This window comes from Amia ocellicauda, chromosome 4 (assembly GCF_036373705.1).
Source record: "Amia ocellicauda isolate fAmiCal2 chromosome 4, fAmiCal2.hap1, whole genome shotgun sequence".
Lineage (NCBI taxonomy): Eukaryota > Metazoa > Chordata > Actinopteri > Amiiformes > Amiidae > Amia > Amia ocellicauda.
Window position 1 is genome coordinate 32612686 of NC_089853.1, and position 19380 is coordinate 32632065.

A 19380-nucleotide genomic window follows, 5' to 3' on the forward strand; every position below is an offset into this window, starting at 1 on the left:
GCAACTCGAAGGGAGAGAAGCCGGTGGATGCCTCGGGCACCTCGTGTACAGCGAACAGCAGGGTGTTTAATTAAAGCGCTCCACTAGGTAGTCTGTCTGGGGATGATAGATTGAGTTCCTGATGGACTTTATCCCCAGCAGCCTACAGAGGCTTCGCATCACGCGTGACATGAAGGGAGTGCCCTGATCTGTCAGGATTTCCTTTGGGATCCCCACCCAAGTGAAGACCTTAAACAGCTCCTCAGCGATCCTAGTTGCTGACATTGTCCGTAGAGGAATCACCTCCAGGTACCGAGTGGCATAATCCACTATTACCAGCACAAATCGATACCCCGCGGCGCTTTTCTCTAATGGACCGATCAAATCCATCCCAATGCGCTCAAATGGTATTTCCATGAGAGGCAGTGGCACCAGCAGAGCCCGTGGTACCGCACTGGCATTGGTCTTTTGGCACTCTGGACAGGCAGCACACCACCTTCTACTTCTTTTTTGATGCCTGGCCAGAAGAATCGGTCCATTATTCGGTTTAAGGTCTTGTCACAACCCGGATGACCCACCATAGGTACTTTGTGTGCAGAGAGAAACACAAAGCACCTGTGCAAACGTGGTACCAGCAATTGTCTTGTAACCGGGTCCCGCCCTCGGTTTTTGGTTACCCTAAACAAGTCTTTTTCATATGGAACTGGTGATATGAGCGCGCCTTCTGTGCATTCACTATGCAACTGTCCACAACTGCGACCTGGTCATATAACCAACCCAGGGCATCATCCCAGGACTGGTCCAGAGCGAAATCGGAAACCTGGGAGAATACGGGATCCGGGGCTGCGCCAGAGGTGTCGACCCTCCTGGTGGAGGAAGGAGAGAGCTGGCGAGTCCCAGAACTCGTTCCCTCCCCTGGGTCCGACAGAGTACTGTCGGCTGCTGCACAACTGGGGTCGGAAGGAAAGCTGTCCCCGCTCCTCTCATCGCCGGCAGTCACTAAGGGTGATCGGCCCCCAGAGCCATGTCCCAACTGTGCCCCAGCCAAATCAGACAACGAGAGCCTAGGATCTTTAATATTGGACAGAAATTCAGACCAATCCCACCCTAGGTCTACCGGGAATGGCAAACGAGGGGCGAGCCCACGTTCATCTTATAGGTTTCCCCACCAATCATCATAGTCACCTGGGCCGTGGGGTACCAGTGTATGTCCCCGTGATTACACCTTATAGTGACTTTAGTGCCTCACCTGCAGGTGCCCCGGGGAGCCAGGCCATCCTGGACCAGTGTCTTGCTACAACCTTGACTTCACGTCCCCCGATTCTTACCTGTACCGTGAAGTCTTTTGCTGAACCGGGGCTGGGAGCTGGGTTTGAACCGGAGGCTTCGGAGCTTTTGCTGCTGGCCGTCCATTGTCAAGCCGACCCGGTCCAGGACACTGTCCTTCAGTTTCTTGTAATCCGGGGCATCCTCTGGACGGAGTGTTCGGGCGGCAGACTGCACCTCCCCTGTCAACAGGGGAGCCAGGCGTACCGCCCACTCCGACTCCGGCCAGCCGCAACACTGGGCGGTGCGCTCGAAGATGGTAAGAAAAGCCTCCGGATTATCCTCTGGCCCCATCTTCGGGATCCTCAGGCCAGCCCAAGCGCGGTCCCAAAGCTTACTTGTATGCATATTTAGTAAATCATCCTCTGAAAGCTATTTTAACAGTGCATTTAATATTCTGTTTTGGAAGTCTTGGAAAGGAGCATTACAGGTTGTAAACACTAAGACTTTTCTACTTTGTAGTCTCACACAGTGTTCCTTGCAGTATATTCTCTTTTTTCCAACTGCACAAAGTCTCTGTCTTGCTGTAGGCTGTTAGTAAAGTCTGTTTCAGCCATGGTTCAGCTCCCTTCCCACCCTTCTTTTCAAAGGCAATCACTGCAAATAACACACTGCTGTTTTGTGTGTTCAATTTGGACCCGATAACACTAGCAGGTGTACCTCATTTAGTGGCCATGGTATAAATTAGACAGAACTAATCAATTAAGTGAATAACATAGACCCATGAATAGAACATTTGGTGTGAATGAATAATACAACAATTAAACAAAAGATGATAAATAAATCAATAAATACAATTAATACAAACACATGTGTACCATCAGTTAAATAAACATCAATGTCACTATCTGTCACTATCCCCCCCCAAAAAAAAAAAAATCTATGATATACATTACTGGGGTCACCAGTACCACAGGCATATTATAAATCTATTAATGTATCCTTTAGGCACTTGTTTGACACAGACCCAGCAACTGTAATCATAACATATAGCATGGCTTAGACTACATTGTCATCTGGGAATTTAAATTATTGTGTATGCCCTCATCCATCCTTTCAACACTTTGCAATGGAATTCAAATCCAGAGACTGAGATTTTGTAAATTATTAATTTGTTTGTGAATTTTAATGTGTGATTGTGGTCATTGTCTTGCTAGAAAATCCACTTGTAGATAGTTTCAGTCTTCTGGTAGCAGCAACCAAATAAAATGGCTAAAATATCTTGGTACTTTGGTAGTGTTCATGATGCCATTGAGTGTTGACCTTAACAAGGGATCCATCACCAATGGAAGCAAAACAGACCAATAACATCAAAGATCCACCACCATATATTACAGTAGGTATGAGTTTATTTTCTGCATATGCATCCTTCCTTCCTTCTTTGGTGTGCATGGCCAAGAACTTTTCTATCTGACCATAACACCTGATTTTAATCCAGTTGCCAATGCCGTTTAGCAAACTCCAGGAGCTTACATTTGTTGGTTGCTCACAATAACAGCTTTTTCAGGCAACACTTCCAAATAGGCAATTGTCATGGTGGTGGTGTCTAATTATAGCTATCTCTGTATCTATCTAATTTTCCATACTTAACTCACAACATATATGATCTCACTAACTATATGTATGAAACTGTGTTTCTATCCCTGTGTGGGCTGTGTGGCTGGGAGTGGTGGCTGCAGGCACTAGCTGAGCCTCCCCTGGTGTGTCTGTTTGCTGACCTCTACATTGTGACAGACAGCTGAGCTGCATGCGCGAGGGGGTAGTAGGTTTGATTGACACACTAACAGTGATTTTCCTGTCTGCAGCTGTCAGCAGAGCAACTGGTCCCACAGGAGGCTTCTTTCGGGGAAATTTGCTAGGTAACATTGTATATGAGCTGAGAAAAAGAAATCCATAACATTCATTACAGAATGGACAAAATACATTAATGTAAACATCAAGGATCTGTAGACCTGTATTTTCATTTTTACCATCACCTACTGTCTTTCAGCTTTTTTGATTGAAATACCTCCCAGAGAAGCTATTAAAAATCACATGCATAGATTTGGATAACAAGAGCATGCTATACCAATGGACAGATATGTGTGTGATTATTTTTTATGAATGCAGATCTCCTCCTTTCTCCTCCTTTTGATGACTTTAGCCTTCTTTCTAATATTGTATGATACCATGCTTTAGTGTTAAGATCCAACATTTATTGTAATTGTCTTTACCAACACTCACTCTCCCCTACAGTCTTAGAATTATGGAAATTTGTATACATCCGCATATAATTTTGTTCATAGATAATAGAGTCAGCAGTTGTGCTCTCTCTGTTCTAACAGAGTCATATTAGCTGCAGAACCTACATTGTAGCACTGTGAATACCGTCTGAGAGGTATTTTCAGATCTGGTAGCTCAACAAAAGAAGATGCACATTGTGGGTGCAATTTATTTGTTTAATATTTTATAATTACAAATTAAGCCTGCTGTCCCATAGTTTTGTTTCTATTTCTAGGAATGATATTGAAGTTTCCAATGTTGTTATGTGGCTTTGCCATCCTTATGACAAAAATGGGGGAAGAAAAATAGAAACTAAACTAATTATTTATGGGCAAAGTGAGAAAGTTGACAGTACTGGTCCTAGAGAACCATAGTGCAACTTTTATCTTGGCCCAGGCAATCCCAATTCCTGTTAGTTTTCACCATAAAGAACCAATTTCTAACTCTTGGGAACACATTTTGTTTTTGAAGTCACTTTTTTCTAATTATATTCTTATGAAGTGTTATTGTGATTGTGAGGAGAGTGAATGTTGCAAATGCAACCCCAGTTATCTGGAAAATATAATACTCACTAAGTATAGTAAGTATACCTGACGGTGGAGGGCCAAGATTTTTCTACATCCTTTGGTCACTAAGATGGAGGAAGGCCAGCAGATTAGCAGTCAAGGCAAAGTCTCCACAATTCTGTGGTTAATACTGTTTCTGGTTCTGTTTCCACCTCTTGCCCTTTACCTAAGACAACAGATCTGCCTGCAGTGGAATTTGCCAAAGCTGGCTGTCCAACAGGTCTTTTGAGGCCATAAAGGAGCAACCAGAGGAGGAGTCATTTGTTTTTTCTAGACCTTCTTTAGGCAGACAGGAAGGAATAGAAAACACAGGAATGCATAGGGAAACTAGTGTGACTACTTTGAGTCAGGCTGTCCACTCATAGTGAGGTTGGAGGGCTTCTTCCACCAACAAAGGCTTCTCTAGTATGTCTGGGAGGCCAGCACCCTGCAGTGTCTGTCCCATCATGGATGGAGTGCTAGAATGTTGAATCACACCTGCAGAGGTACTAAGTGAAGCAGGCCCTGAGGCGGGGCCTGTGACAGCTAACAAAATACCAAGCAGCCTCTAGCAAAAGACTATACTCATACTGACTATCAACCTTAACAGGGAAGGACAGGATATTCGTGAAGCATCTCATTCTGGGGTCAAGAATACCCCCAGGACATAGAGCCCACATAGAGTCCAGGGGCCAGTTGCAAAAAAGGTCTTAAATGCTTTTAAGACCATATTTTAGGTCTTAGACTTAAATTTAAGCCCAAAATAAATAGGCCTGTTGCACACAAAAAAACAAACAAAAAAAACAATTTGGTATTCATTTTTTAAGCCTACCCTACACCAGGCTTTTTCTTGCTATAGAAACTGACATGAAACCAACATGGCAGCACATATGTCAAGTAATTTAGATGTTTTTATATGAAAGGGCATACATACAAAGTAATGGAAGTTTAACTAATAATAGTTGAAACTAATTTGACACTGAAATGTTTATTTTAATTTATAAAAACTGTATTAATACTTTAGGTGAGCTATTACAATATAAATTCAAATCTATTATTTAGTATCTATTATAAAGAATGACAACTGTATTAACAACCAACAACTCTTAATAAATTACAGTAATACTTTTCTCCTTCATCTTTTAACTTGAATCTTGCCATTTTTAACTTTAACATTTTGATTTCTAGATCAAGTTTTTACCTTTACAACAAAAGTTCTAACACTTCAATGTAAAGGTCCTCTCTTTGAACCTAGTTTTTCTTTTTTTTAATTTGAATGGGGCTAACATCTTCAAAATCTGCAATTAAATAAGTAAATGTCCTGTTGTTATGTAGTTGGTAAAACAGCTGTAATATAAGCAATATATTTTAATAATTGTAACTATACAAATAGGCATACGTTAAAATTAGTATTTGTATTAAACACCACCCCAAATCAATAATCATATTATGTGATGTAGAAAAAGTGTTTCAACTATTATATTAGATGATGCACAGTGAGGTTTGTCTCTCTGTGTAGGTTTGCAGAAGCTGCCATGGTAACTAGAGGGTTAGAAATGTAATGAGCAAAAGCAGGAAGTGTTCGGCCCCTCAGCGTGCTTATTAAAGGTAGATGTCAGCGAGTTGTATGTATAAAAACCACTCGCTGAACTTGTAAAAACGTAGTATACACTTTCTATTATTGATTGTACTGTATTTAAACATAAAATAAACAGTGAAGTAAAACTAAGTACATTTAAAAACAAATTTAAAAATACATTTGCAGTGCACACTATGGCGGGGGATGGCATTTGCATTTGCATTTAATTCCAGGCTTTATTTTTGTTAGCATTTCCCCCCAAATGTACCCGTTTTCTTATGATTAGTTACTCTTCTATAGCACGTTTTTCATCTTCAGTAAATTTTATATTTTTTACTTTGCAAGCAGTCATTTTTTTTTTCTGTTCTTAACAAAAATAATAAGACCAGACTTTGCTGCTTAGCAACATCAGGTAAGTCAGGGCTAACGTAGGACCTGCAAGGTTTTGTTTCGTGCAACGGTCTTATAGCGAGGTCTTACGCAAGTCCAATTTAACAGGACTTAGACAAAGGCTAAGACTTAAAGTAAGACCTTTTTAGTGCAACCGGCCCCAGGAATTTGGACTGTCTGCTCTCACACTGAGCCAACTCTTGCACTGAGGTTCATCAAAGGTGGTCAAGGCCCAACACCATATGAGTTGCTTCCTGCTCTTGTGACTGTGTGTAATTAAGTCAGATGTCAAGATAATTCAGCATTTATGCCCTAAAGTTGTTAAAGGACTTGCTCTAGAATGTGAAGTGTAAATATGTCACAGAAGAGGACTGAGGATGAACTAAGTATTTTTCAAGTCCACACTGGTGAAACAGTTGACTGACCAGATGGGTTGGATGATGTAATAGTCCGTGAGCATCTTGAACTTTCAGGAACCTCAGATCCAACATAGGATGGAGCTTGCTGTCCCTTTAGGGCATCAGGAACTATTTGTAATACTATTTGTAAAGTATTCTTTGATGGTGGAATGGAGAACCTGTGATCTTAGAGTGTTTTCTAGTAAAGCTGAGTACTGGAGTGGGTCCTTCACTTTAGTCAACAAGTTTTACCCATTCCCTTCTGAAGCACCTCTGGCCTCTGGTGCAGCTGGCTCTATGTAATACCAGAGGTCTGGGGGGAATGGACATTTGCAGGGTAGCCTCATCAGAGGAGGATCCCTCATCCCTCCCTGGGAGGAGTGAGATACCTTGGCTGGGAGGAGTGAGGAGACGATGGTAGTACCTGTCATAGGATGAACTATACCATCTGCTTCAATTGCTCCTTGGTCTTGCAGGCCTCAACCACTTGGTCAAATGTAAAATTAAGAGTGATAGGGGAATCAAGGAATTAGGTTTTGTCCTTCCTTCTCACTTGGGAGAGACACATTTAGCACCTATCCAGCACCAGAGCTTCAAATGAATGTACCATAACCCAAGTGCTGAACGGCACGAGGATACCACAAGCATATGAACAGAGAAGTGTACCTCCTGCCTCTCTTCCTGTGATGCTAGGGAGCTCCTATACCAGGTTGGTTAAGTAAACCACCATATTGGATAAATAAACCACAATATAAAATGACACTGCCTGAAATACTATGGATGGAGATTACAGCAATGCATCTACACCATGATATATTTTCCAGAAGGAAGTGAAAGGAGCAAGGAGGAACAGCAACCACAGCATAAGCAGCAGCTGACCAATGTGCTCTAATGCCTGCACCAGCTCTATAGGACACATTTTCTCAAAGTGTTAGGAAGCGATCAAAAATGTTTCCTTTTTATGAAGAAAAGGACATTGAACATTACCTCACAGCCTTTGACAGTGTAGGGAATCCACCCTGGTATTACAAGTAACTTCTGCCTAAATGTTCTAGAATGGTGTGCTGATTCACAGAAAGTGGAGACAGTTGGCTGATGGCAGGGGTTCTCTGGTATCAATAGCATTTCAAAACCTATTGATAAAGATGAGTAAGGAGCCTATCTAGCATGCTGTTCGGAGGGGTGAGTTAATCACCTCCAAGAGAGGTATGGGTGAGAGGAATCAGTCGCTATCCAGGAATGTGGGAGAGTGGGGTGGGGGCTCCATTGTCACATTGGATGGTAATAGCTGCTATTGGATACTCTGGTGGGTGGGGTGGTCACTCTGGAAGGTGGAGTTGGACAGGGGTTCTACTCATATAAGCTGACTTGTCCATCATATCTTTGTATCAGTTTTGCCTTTGCTGTACCCAGTGTACTTGTATGCTGTGTAATTTATATTCTGACTGCCAAAGCACAAATTGACAATGTAGACATGGACCTTAAAGGCACTTTAATATAAGAATGTGTCAAAGCTTGCATTTTATAGAGGTTTGGTATAGGTGGAGGCATACTGGGAGAGGATTCATTGACCAGACTGCTGATGAAGAATTTGCCCATGGAGCTGGAAATGCAATTTAGTCCGTTTCAAAACAATTTCTGGAATTCCTGTATTCAGTCATGTTATTTCACATGACATAACACAGTCATTCTTCACATTTGAATTTCTTTCAGGTGTCAAGTGATCAAGAAAAACAGATGTATATACAGTAAAGGTGTAGCTTACATTTGTATACAAAAACTGGCTGTTCAAGTTGGACTGGACAGATCATTTTTGCATTGTCCTGCTCAACCAAGATAATGCAAAACACAAACACTAGCAGTCTGCAAAGCTGCAAATATTAATCAGTATTTTGAAACAAAGCATGGTAGCTTTAACAACAACATTCCTTTCTAAGTCAAACATGGACAAAGTTAAAATAGAAAGCTTAATTTCTTCACAAATTATGTCTGCGCGATCTATAAAATGGCATCCATCCAGTAAAACACAACAGAAGGGTGCATAGAAGATGCATAGAAGGCTTGAGTGGAAGGATGCTGCACATACATTATCTTTGCTAGCACAATGAGAGGAGTAATCAGTTGTATATGCTGGCATGACGTTAAAAACTTAAACTCCAGCAAGCTCCTTTTATTTCTCTACCAACCTTTTTCTATGGACAAGTGGGCTGCTGAGGCAAAGAGGCTGTTTCCTTCACTGATTGGGGGATTTCTTCATCTTGAACTTTTAAACACAGAAGTGCCAAACTCAGCCAAACACAGAGACATTACCCCTTCTGGAATTACCCATTCCTGAATCTAAATTAATGTTTGCCAAAGTTTTTGCAGTGTTTTTACTGGTGTTTGACTATGGAAAATGTATTTATTTCAGATACAAAACTAATAACTAGAGTTATAATGCTTACCACTAGCATTAGCTATAGATATATGTGTTGTGGTTCTAAACATTATGGTGTATTATTGTAACTTGAATGCTACTGCAGTGGGAAGGAGGTGGGTTGCCTTGTAAATATTTTGTTCTGGCCCTTGGCTAAATGTCATTCTTTTAAATGATAAAGTAACTGTGGACCCCTATTCTACTGTGCCCTGAGGTCTATCCTGAGACTTTGAATTCTATGTGGTTATTTCACCCTGTGATAAATGTTAACACTGTGTGTGATGTATTTCAGTGCCATTGTCTGACTTGTAACCTTAACATTGAGATTGACTGAAATGTATAGTCAGCCTGGACATAGTGATGTGTGCTGCTCTGTGTGCAAGGCTTGGGAGTTCTGTTGCATCAGTCTGCCCTTGGATAGACAGTATACCACACCATAATTTCCAGCATTACACCAAAGGCCTTTATGTTTCAGAGGAAAAAGAGGATGTATTTAATACGGAATAATACAAACATTTCTGTACACAATACAGAGCAATGGGTGGGCTTTACTATAACACAGCATACATACAGGGGCCTATTAGCAGCTTTACAGTGGCTATAGGAAGTATTCACACCCCTTGAACATTTTCACATTGTCTTGTGTTACAACCTGCAATCTTGTTGCATTTAAACAGATTTTTTTAAGAATTCATACAATAGGTTGAATGGAGTCCAACTGTGTGCAATAAACATGCTTCACATTATTTCAGATTAATTACACCTTGTAGAACCGTCTCGGAAATAAGTGGAGAAGTCGCGGAGATAAAGCAAATAGAACTTTAATCGAGCCGCTCGGAAGCGCCACGTCAGGAATAATTCCTTCAGTGAGACTTAATGTTTACAAACATGAGTACAACTTTATAGGAAAAATGACGTAACATCTTATGGCCGTTCATCCAATCAGAAGATACAGGTCCGGGTCCGTTTACGATCTGTCCTCCCGTGAAGAGGTGATGGATACAAAAAGCAGATGTCTGTCTTTGATGTGCACTACGAAGATGCGATCCCACGGTCGTCATTTACCTAGTGTCAATCGCTCATTAACAGAAACAATTGCTGTATCTTGAGAAACTATTAAGTCATAAACAAATTCACAGCAGACATCTGTAGGCTATTTCAGCACTGTGTAATCTTTCATTACTGACAGGAGTTTCTAACAAATCGACCTTGTTGACCCTTTACTTGAACTGCTAAATCTAATCTGCTCAGTCTATATATAAACTACTTCTAATGCTAGTATTAATATAAAACATTATATAATTATCACAAAACACTTTCTTCAACATCCTATACAGAGTCTTCATTCCCTCCTTTTTGGCAATAGAGCGAAGGGAATAGAAGCCAAAATAATCGTGTTTGTCAGTTACAATAATTTCTTCCTCCTGAGGGGCAGGTGGTATAGTGCTGCGTTTTCAGCTTCCATCCATCCCAACCTGCCACCTACGAGGTGTGTATGTATGTACGGCGAGGTATTCAAAAAATCAGGGGATAGGAATGTTTTTTTCTTTGCCTGGTCAGGCATACAATTATATCATAACTATACCTTAATGAATATTGAGCTCTCTTATGGAAATTGCAGTGGCCACCTACAATTTCCTGGAGCTTTACTGTGTATCTCAAATTATATTTCATCCTGCCCCAGGTCATAAAGGTCAATCCCCAGTTACATAATACATACATTGTTTTGCTTCTAAAGGAATACAAAAGTCAGCAAAAATGTTATTTTTACAAATTCAGTTATTCACATATACACTCACCTAAAGGATTATTAGGAACACCATACTAATACTGTGTTTGACCCCCTTTCGCCTTCAGAACTGCCTTAATTCTACATGGCATTGATTCAACAAGGTGCTGAAAGCATTCTTTAGAAATGTTGGCCCATATTGATAGGATAGCATCTTGCAGTTGATGGAGATTTGTGGGATGCACATCCAGGGCACGAAGCTCCCGTTCCACCACATCCCAAAGATGCTGTATTGGGTTGAGATCTGGTGACTGTGGGGGCCAGTTTAGTACAGTGAACTCATTGTCATGTTCAAGAAACCAATTTGAAATGATTCGATTTTTGTGACATGGTGCATTATCCTGCTGGAAGTAGCCATCAGAGGATGGGTACATGGTGGTCATAAAGGGATGGACATGGTCAGAAACAAGCTTGTGCAAATTGTAGCCTCTTTTTCCTATTTGTAGTGGAGATGAGTGGTACCCGGTGGGGTTTTCTGCTGTTGTAGCCCATCCGCCTCAAGGTTGTACGTGTTGTGGCTTCACAAATGCTTTGCTGCATACCTCGGTTGTAACAAGTGGTTATTTCAGTCAAAGTTGCTCTTCTATCAGCTTGAATCAGTCGGCCCATTCTCCTCTGACCTCTAGCATCAACAAGGCATTTTCGCCCACAGGACTGCCGCATGCTGGATGTTTTTCCCTTTTCACACCATTCTTTGTAAACCCTAGAAATGGTTGTGCGTGAAAATCCCAGTAACTGAGCAGATTGTGAAATACTAAGACCGGCCTGTCTGACACCAACAACCATGCCACGCTCAAAATTGCTTAAATCACATTTCTTTCCCATTCAGACATTCAGTTTTGAGTTCAGGAGATTGTCTTGACCAGGACCACACCCCTAAATGCATTGAAGCAACTGCCATGTGATTGGTTGGTTAGATAATTGCATTAATGAGAAATTGAACAGGTGTTCCTAATAATCCTTTAGGTGAGTGTATTTCTGTTGCATTTTAATTTATAAACATTGTACATTCCATACATCTCAAGAGAAGGGCAATGGACTTATTCTTACTTCATGACTCTTATTCTATTCATTTGAGTAATTTGACATCTCCACCAAAAGTACATTATAAATTAATTATCAATACAAGAATATATGCTACTGCGGATGTCATTTGAGCTGTTTTCACAATGTATTGCAGATTCCTATAATCTGGACAACCTTTAATTTCAGTATTTTAACTTATTTCTCCATTAAGTCAAGCATCACTTCAGCGTTGTGGACCTCAACATCGGTCTGTTCAAGATGCCGTGAGGCTATCTTTAAAGCCGCACCCTCGGCCTACTGTGTCTCAACGAGAACACCAGCGTCTTCTCCATATGCACCTCTGCCACTACAGGTCAGACATCGGTTCCTTCAGGACACGATTCATAATGTGCATAACGGCCATGTGGAATAGATCAGTCATCTGAAGACATAATGTGTGGTTCGCACAACATCAGAGATCCTCCTTATAAAAGGCATCTCTATCACATGGACAGTAGTTGACATTCACACAATCTATAAGGTTTCCAGTAAAGGGACAATTCATAATAATAATCTTGATCCCAATTTATCACAGATTATTTCAGTACAGCACTCAGCTGTCGTCAGCAGCATCATATTTCCTGTGTTACTGAATCAACTTTACTTCCTAGTGTAAATACTCTTTTGTGTGGAGCTGTCAAACTTTCAAAACGATGTGCTTATCTCTTTCCTTTTTATCTAATTTAAATATCTGAGACTATTTTAACAATTATTACAGCAGCTCTTTCAACAACATAGTTAATAGTTGTTAGGTAAATAATGGCAGTTATTAATCTTTTTCTCAATTCATTCTTTATAAATGAACCATCATTTGAAATTATTTCCATAGTTTCATTAGGAACAACTCCTATTATTCCTATTTTCATTATTATTCATTTCTCTAATATTTCCTTCCAACAATGCCAGTGTCTTGATTTGTATTTTACCCATTAATGGACATTCATTGTCTCCATATATAAATTTACTTCGAATAAACCTTCATCTTTAAGAATAGATTATACAATTCCTTGTATAATTCCATCCTTATTCTACTAAACCTTGTAATGACTGCTGTACACATCTTTGCATAAACATTATCATTATATTTCCCAAAAGTTAGAACCAAATTGGCACTGCTCTAAAGCCAATTCTATCGCCCAATAGACTTATGCAATAAAACCTTTTTTTTTTTTTTTTTTTTTTTTTAACTAGAGCAAATATGTATTATTCGTTCATTTCAAAGCATTGGCTTTGTGATCACATACAATTTTTAGAACTAGTTTTTCACTCAATTCCCATATACAATAATACAATACACCATAGTAGCATTATTCAGTGTGTATCCACTTAAATCACATTGAAACATCACATATCATTTCACACTTCAGTCACACATCCAAACAGCACAATTCTTTCAATCCAGTAGTCACTCTATTTAACTATGGAAAGGATAGTTCATGAAATGCCCATAGTCCCACCAGAGTCTGTATCCTTCAATTGCGCTTAGATTTAAAAGAGGTTGGAGTTGTATGACTATTCATGTTTCTTTTCAATCTATTTCCATATTGTTTCTTCAGGCCTTTCTCTAACTTTTCCTGAAAGATAAAATTATGTTATTTTCAGCACCTGAAAACAATCAGAAATGAATTGTTAATAATCTGTCCACCTATTCCTGGACATCGCCACCCTCCTGTTGTCAATTGGAATCAGCAGAGTTAGTTAGTTTATTACTTTTAACAGAGTATGGTAAGCATCGTATGTTTCCACCATCCCCCCTCCCTCCTGTCCATGAGGCCATGAGGACGGATTATGGGCCGCAGCACTTAGAGCAGGGAGACATGGCATGTCATGTCATGGCATGTGAGTAGGGAACCTGTGGACTAAATGTGAGGGAAATTCATTGTTGCTGGTTCCTGTGAAGACAGATAATAGTAGTTATTTTTCTATTCATCTGTATCAACATCAGTATTATTAGCATTAGTAATGTAACTATTCTTGATTTCCCAGGACATTACTGTCGGTTGACAATGTTGCTTGGTTCGTTGTAGTACATCTGTATTTAGTTACAAGGCAGCTCTCTTATCTTTCTCAGTGGGGAGCTGACCTCACAGACACTTTCACTGCCCCAACCCCACCCCCCCCCTTTTTTTTTTTTTTTTGTTTGTTTGGGGGGGGGGGTGAATCCCTTCCTGATTACTAGGGTATTTCTGTTTGGGAAAGCAGTATTTCCATACAGTTTCAAGACTTTAGATTAAGTTATACCTTAAGTAACTTCCTTATTTTCCCTCATATTCCATTCAATCGCCATCAAAACTCTTGTGCTGAAAGTGGCAGCACATTTCTTTCACACATACCAAACTCCCTTTTTACAGCTTCCCAAGCCTCATCAACTTTTAAACCCCTTGTCAACTTCCTCAAACCTTCATCAACATCGCTCAGACCCTCTGAAAACATCACTCTGTATCCTAACAGCTTTTCTTTCTCCTTTTCCTAATTTCTTACTAGACAATTCAAGTTATATTTATTGACATGTATTATTACTATTTATACACATATTTTGCGTGGGCACTAAGACTGTCCGCCTGCGTGGCTCATATATGTCTTTATTGTGTCACTTCCTCCTATTGAAGTCCAATCTACACCGGTACAGGTTCAGAAGAACTGTTCCCAAGCCAGATTGAACTGATCAATAGTTAATTTCTTACCTACACCTTTGTATTTAGGGATCTTATATCTGGGGATTTCAAAAACTCTTCAATGTGGAACTCACAGCTACCAAATGACCACACCTTTAATTTCCTAGTTATCTATGTATTCATATCTTCACCAAATTTCACTGTTTCCTCAGATTCCCATTTCAAAAATTAGCTCTAATTCAATTTTCAACATTTAATTTTTTTATTTCTGGTTCGTAAAACTCATTCTAATAGTATTTTTATGTTTTATTTTCTCCTTCAAAATTATGCAATACTAATTTTAGCTCACTTATTCAATGATCATAATTTATATTTCTATAGTATCCTTAAAATTCTTACCCTTGTAAGGTCAGAGGTGAATGGGCCGACTGATTCAAGCTGATAGAAGCTGATAGAAGAGCAACTTTGACTGAAATAACCACTCGTTACAACCGAGGTATGCAGCAAAGCATTTGTGAAGCCACAACACGTACAACCTTGAGGCGGATGGGCTACAACAGCAGAAGACCCCACCGGGTACCACTCATCTCCACTACAAATAGGAAAAAGAGGCTACAATTTGCACAAGCTTGTTTCTGACCATGTCCATCCCTTTATGACCACCATGTACCCATCCTCTGATGGCTACTTCCAGCAGGATAATGCACCATGTCACAAAAATCGAATCATTTCAAATTGGTTTCTTGAACATGACAATGAGTTCACTGTACTAAACTGGCCCCCACAGTCACCAGATCTCAACCCAATAGAGCATCTTTGGGATGTGGTGGAACGGGAGCTTCGTGCCCTGGATGTGCATCCCACAAATCTCCATCAACTGCAAGATGCTATCCTATCAATATGGGCCAACATTTCTAAAGAATGCTTTCAGCACCTTGTTGAATCAATGCCACGTAGAATTAAGGCAGTTCTGAAGGCGGAAGGGGGTCAAACACAGTATTAGTATGGTGTTCCTAATAATCCTTTAGGTGAGTGTATATATATATATATAAACACACAAAGCACATACAGATTGAAATCCAAAGATAATTCAGATATTAGATTAGTGGCATGTTTTGTTGACCCTGCAGTGTCTCAAACAGCCCTTAGCATTTATTTATTTATTATATTATTATTATTAAAAATCAGATGTAAAATAATCTTTGAATTACACTACTTTGGGGTTATTTTGATCTATTATGATCAATTTCTTCTCTAAATTCTTATTATTCAGACAAAGAATTATAGAAACTTTGTCGGTTTTTTATCTTGCCTTTACCATTTTAAGTTTAACATTTTAAACTTGTAGGAATTCACATACAGACACGTATTTTAATGCCATTATGCCAATCCTATCTTTGCCAACGATGGGGCTATATCGCTGGACTTTATGTACCTCAGGTTTCGTCTGGCTTTGACTGCCACTGACTGTCTCAGCGTACAAGGGTTTCCTTGCTTAACTTGGAGCTCAGTAGGCCTTGTCGAACCTTTCGGTTCCCTTGGCATCTCTCCCCACAGATCTGTCTTACCTGGAGTTCACCCTACTGTGAACCTCCGCTGTACAGTCAACCTTTCTATTTGTTTTACCTCTGCCTCTCCACAGGTTCTCCTTAAATTACAATCTGAGAGCCTCACACAATCCCGAGATCAAATCTAAATATACAGGGTGGTCATTTTTAAAGCTACTCACCCATATTTAGTCCCGGGAGTGGAGGCAAGTTCAGATCCTGTTCGTGACGCCAAGTTGTAGAACCGTCTCGGAAATAAGTGGAGAAGTCGCGGAGATAAAGCAAATAGAACTTTAATCGAGCCGCTCGGAAGCCCCACGTCAGGAATAATTCCTTCAGTGAGACTTAATGTTTACAAACATGAGTACAACTTTATAGGAAAAATGACGTAACATCTGTAGCGTAAGGTACACTTATAAATTTCAATTAAAGAAGTGAATTTATAGTATCACCTTATCACGAATCCTGGAATCTTGTAGAACTCAATTTCTGTAATAATTGGACGCAGACACCAATTCCAAAGATATAAATTGTCAAATTTATTCAAAACAAAGACTAAATGTAGCACTACACTAATTATACAAAAGGGAAAAACGAATTAAAATTCACTCTAGATCAACAAATCAAAGACAAATCACTTTCGTGACCAAATCAAAGACCATGGGATCGCATATGATATCACACAAATCGTTCAACAAAAAAGGTTATAAAGACATTGACTACAATACCGGTTAGTAAGACGAAGGTGAGTCTCTCATTAGTATTGTTAGTCAGACATTAAATAACTACACAGGTTAGTATTTATGTCAGGTAACTTCTCGTTATATATATATCAGTCTCATTTACGTTTAGGTGCCGAGAAAGATCCTATCATTACTTGTTACCACAATTTCCCTTAACTGATTATTATTCAATGATTAAGGATAGGCAGGGCCACCAATAATCTAATGTCTATTAACTTGTGTCAATTTCAGACTAAACAGTTACACAGGAATGAGAAGATATTTCTCGGCGTTGACAGATTTTAGTTCTAAAATTATCAACAAAACAGTTTAATGCAACACACATTTATATTTAAGAAAACTAAATGATATTACACATTCTAGAGTTATGAATCACAGATTAACATTTCTAATTGATTTCTCAAATGTCATGAATCATGAACTCCAAACTGTTAAACTTATCTGAACTTCGTCGCAGAGAGGCCTCTCTGTCTTCGGGCTCAGATAACAGCACACGGCACGAGGTCCGTGTGGTTTGGAACAAAGGCAGTGCGGTTCGGCTTTGTCCAAGAACTTCCACTCAGTCGATACACCTGGAAGTTGGGGTTTCGCGAAAGTAGAGTCTTTTCCAAACAGATTTTCCACTGGTTTTGAAGGCTCCAAGGTTGTGCACAAAATCTTCTTTGTAAGCAGGGTTCCACCGTAGTTACTTGAAGACAAAGTCTTTGAGGAAAGCAGGGCCCTGTTCGTTCCAAGGGTCAAGTTTCTTAAGACTCAAATAGCTATTTAAATGACTGACACTTTCGTATTCAGTCGACTTAGTCAATTGTCCAGCTGTAAAACTCCACTGATCAGGTGGGCACAGGCGGGCATGCGCAGTCTGTAAAGTTCTTTATTTAATAAAGTCCTTTAAAAGAATTCTTCGTACAGCTCAATCTCCTTCTCCCAGTTAAACTCTTCTGTTGCCGGCAAAGACTTAGTTGGTTTCTGGTTCTGGTTCTGGCAACAGAGCTACAGGTTGAGCTGTGGCAGCAAGTTTCTGGTTCAGGTGAGAGAGAGAGAGAGAGAGAGAGAAAGACTGTCCGCTGTTCCTTATAGTCTGTCAGATCAATAGGTGATTGGTTCCTGAGTTCTTGAGATTGGATTTCGGTTTCAGCCCCCAGTGTCCTATTGGAGGGGGGCTTGATTTATGACTGATGTCAATCCATGCCATCTTTTGGAAATGCCGGTTGGCCCGGGTTCGTAGCTCTATGTCGGGATTTCGGCTCTCGTCCACTTCAAAGAGTTTTTATCACCTACAGGCCCCTTTCTCCAGACATCTCATAGCAGAATTCCAAACTATTTGGCCTCTTCTCGGTGCCATCCTCCCCAAAACTGTCACTTTGATGCAAACCAGTTCCAAGCTGATGAGCTAAGGAAATCTGATAACTTTGGGGGGGAGAGGTCTTCTTTAGATCAGTGCTTCAGCTCAGAGCCCAAATGCTCTCATCAAAATACACCCAACACAACGCTACACATCTTATGGCCGTTCATCCAATCAGAAGATACAGGTCCGGGTCCATTTACGATCTGTCCTCCCTTGAAGAGGTGATGGATACAAAAAGCAGATGTCTGTCTTTGATGTGCACTACGAAGATGCGATCCTACGATCGTCATTTATCTAGTGTCAATCGCCCATTAACAGAAACAATTTCTGCCTATCTTGAGAAACGATTAAGTCATAAACAAATTCACAGCAGACATCTGTAGGCTATTTCAGCACTGTGTAATATTTCATTACTGACAGGAGATTCTAACAAACCAACCTTGTTGTCCCTTTACTTGTCCTGCTAAATCTTCTAATGCTAGTATTAATATAAAACATTATATAATTATCACAAAACACTTTCTTCAACATCCTATACAGAGTCTTCACATCTGTTTCTGTAAGGTCCCATAACTAAGTAGTGCATTGAAAGAAAAGATACTACCATCAAGCTAGTGAAGTTTAATGATCTATATTATCACTAGCATTAAAGTAATACTGGAATGTTAAGGGTTAAAGAAGACAAAATAGGATGAGATAAGGTTCTGCTGACATTCTCTCAATGTCTGTTTGTGGGGTTCCTGTTTTTCCACCTAAGGCTGGATGTGTACTGGAGACAATGGAACATCTGTTTGATGACCAGAAGCAACAGTCATATTCCCAGCCCAAAAATTGGTCAGAGAAGCCACCAAGAGGCCAACGACAACTCTGACAGACTTATAGTGTTCCATGGCTAAGATGGGAGAAGCTGTGCATGTTTCAACAATAGCTCAGGTACTCCCCAAATCTGGCCTGTATGGAAGATTGGCAAGAGAGAAGCCATTTCTGAATAAAGCATATGCAAAATCCCACTTGGAATTTGCAAAAAGATGTGGCAAAAGATTATGTGGTCCGATGAAAAAAAAAAAAAGAGTTATCTGCCCTAAATACAAAGCGTTACGTCTAGTGCAAACCAAATAAAGCACATAACCCTGATAACACCATCCCTACTGTGAAGCATGGTCTTGGTAGTTATGACATGAGGTTGCTTTTCATTGGCAGGGACTGGGAAACTTGTCAGGGTATTGTGCAGGATTCAAAGAACAAGATGGACCTAGGTCAGCGGTGCACAGCTGTAGTCCAGGAGGAGCACAGTGTCTTGAGGTTTTCATTCCACCTGAGCTGTTACTACCTAATGTATCATTATTGGCTTAAGTAGATCGATTTAGCAACCTCCCCCAGT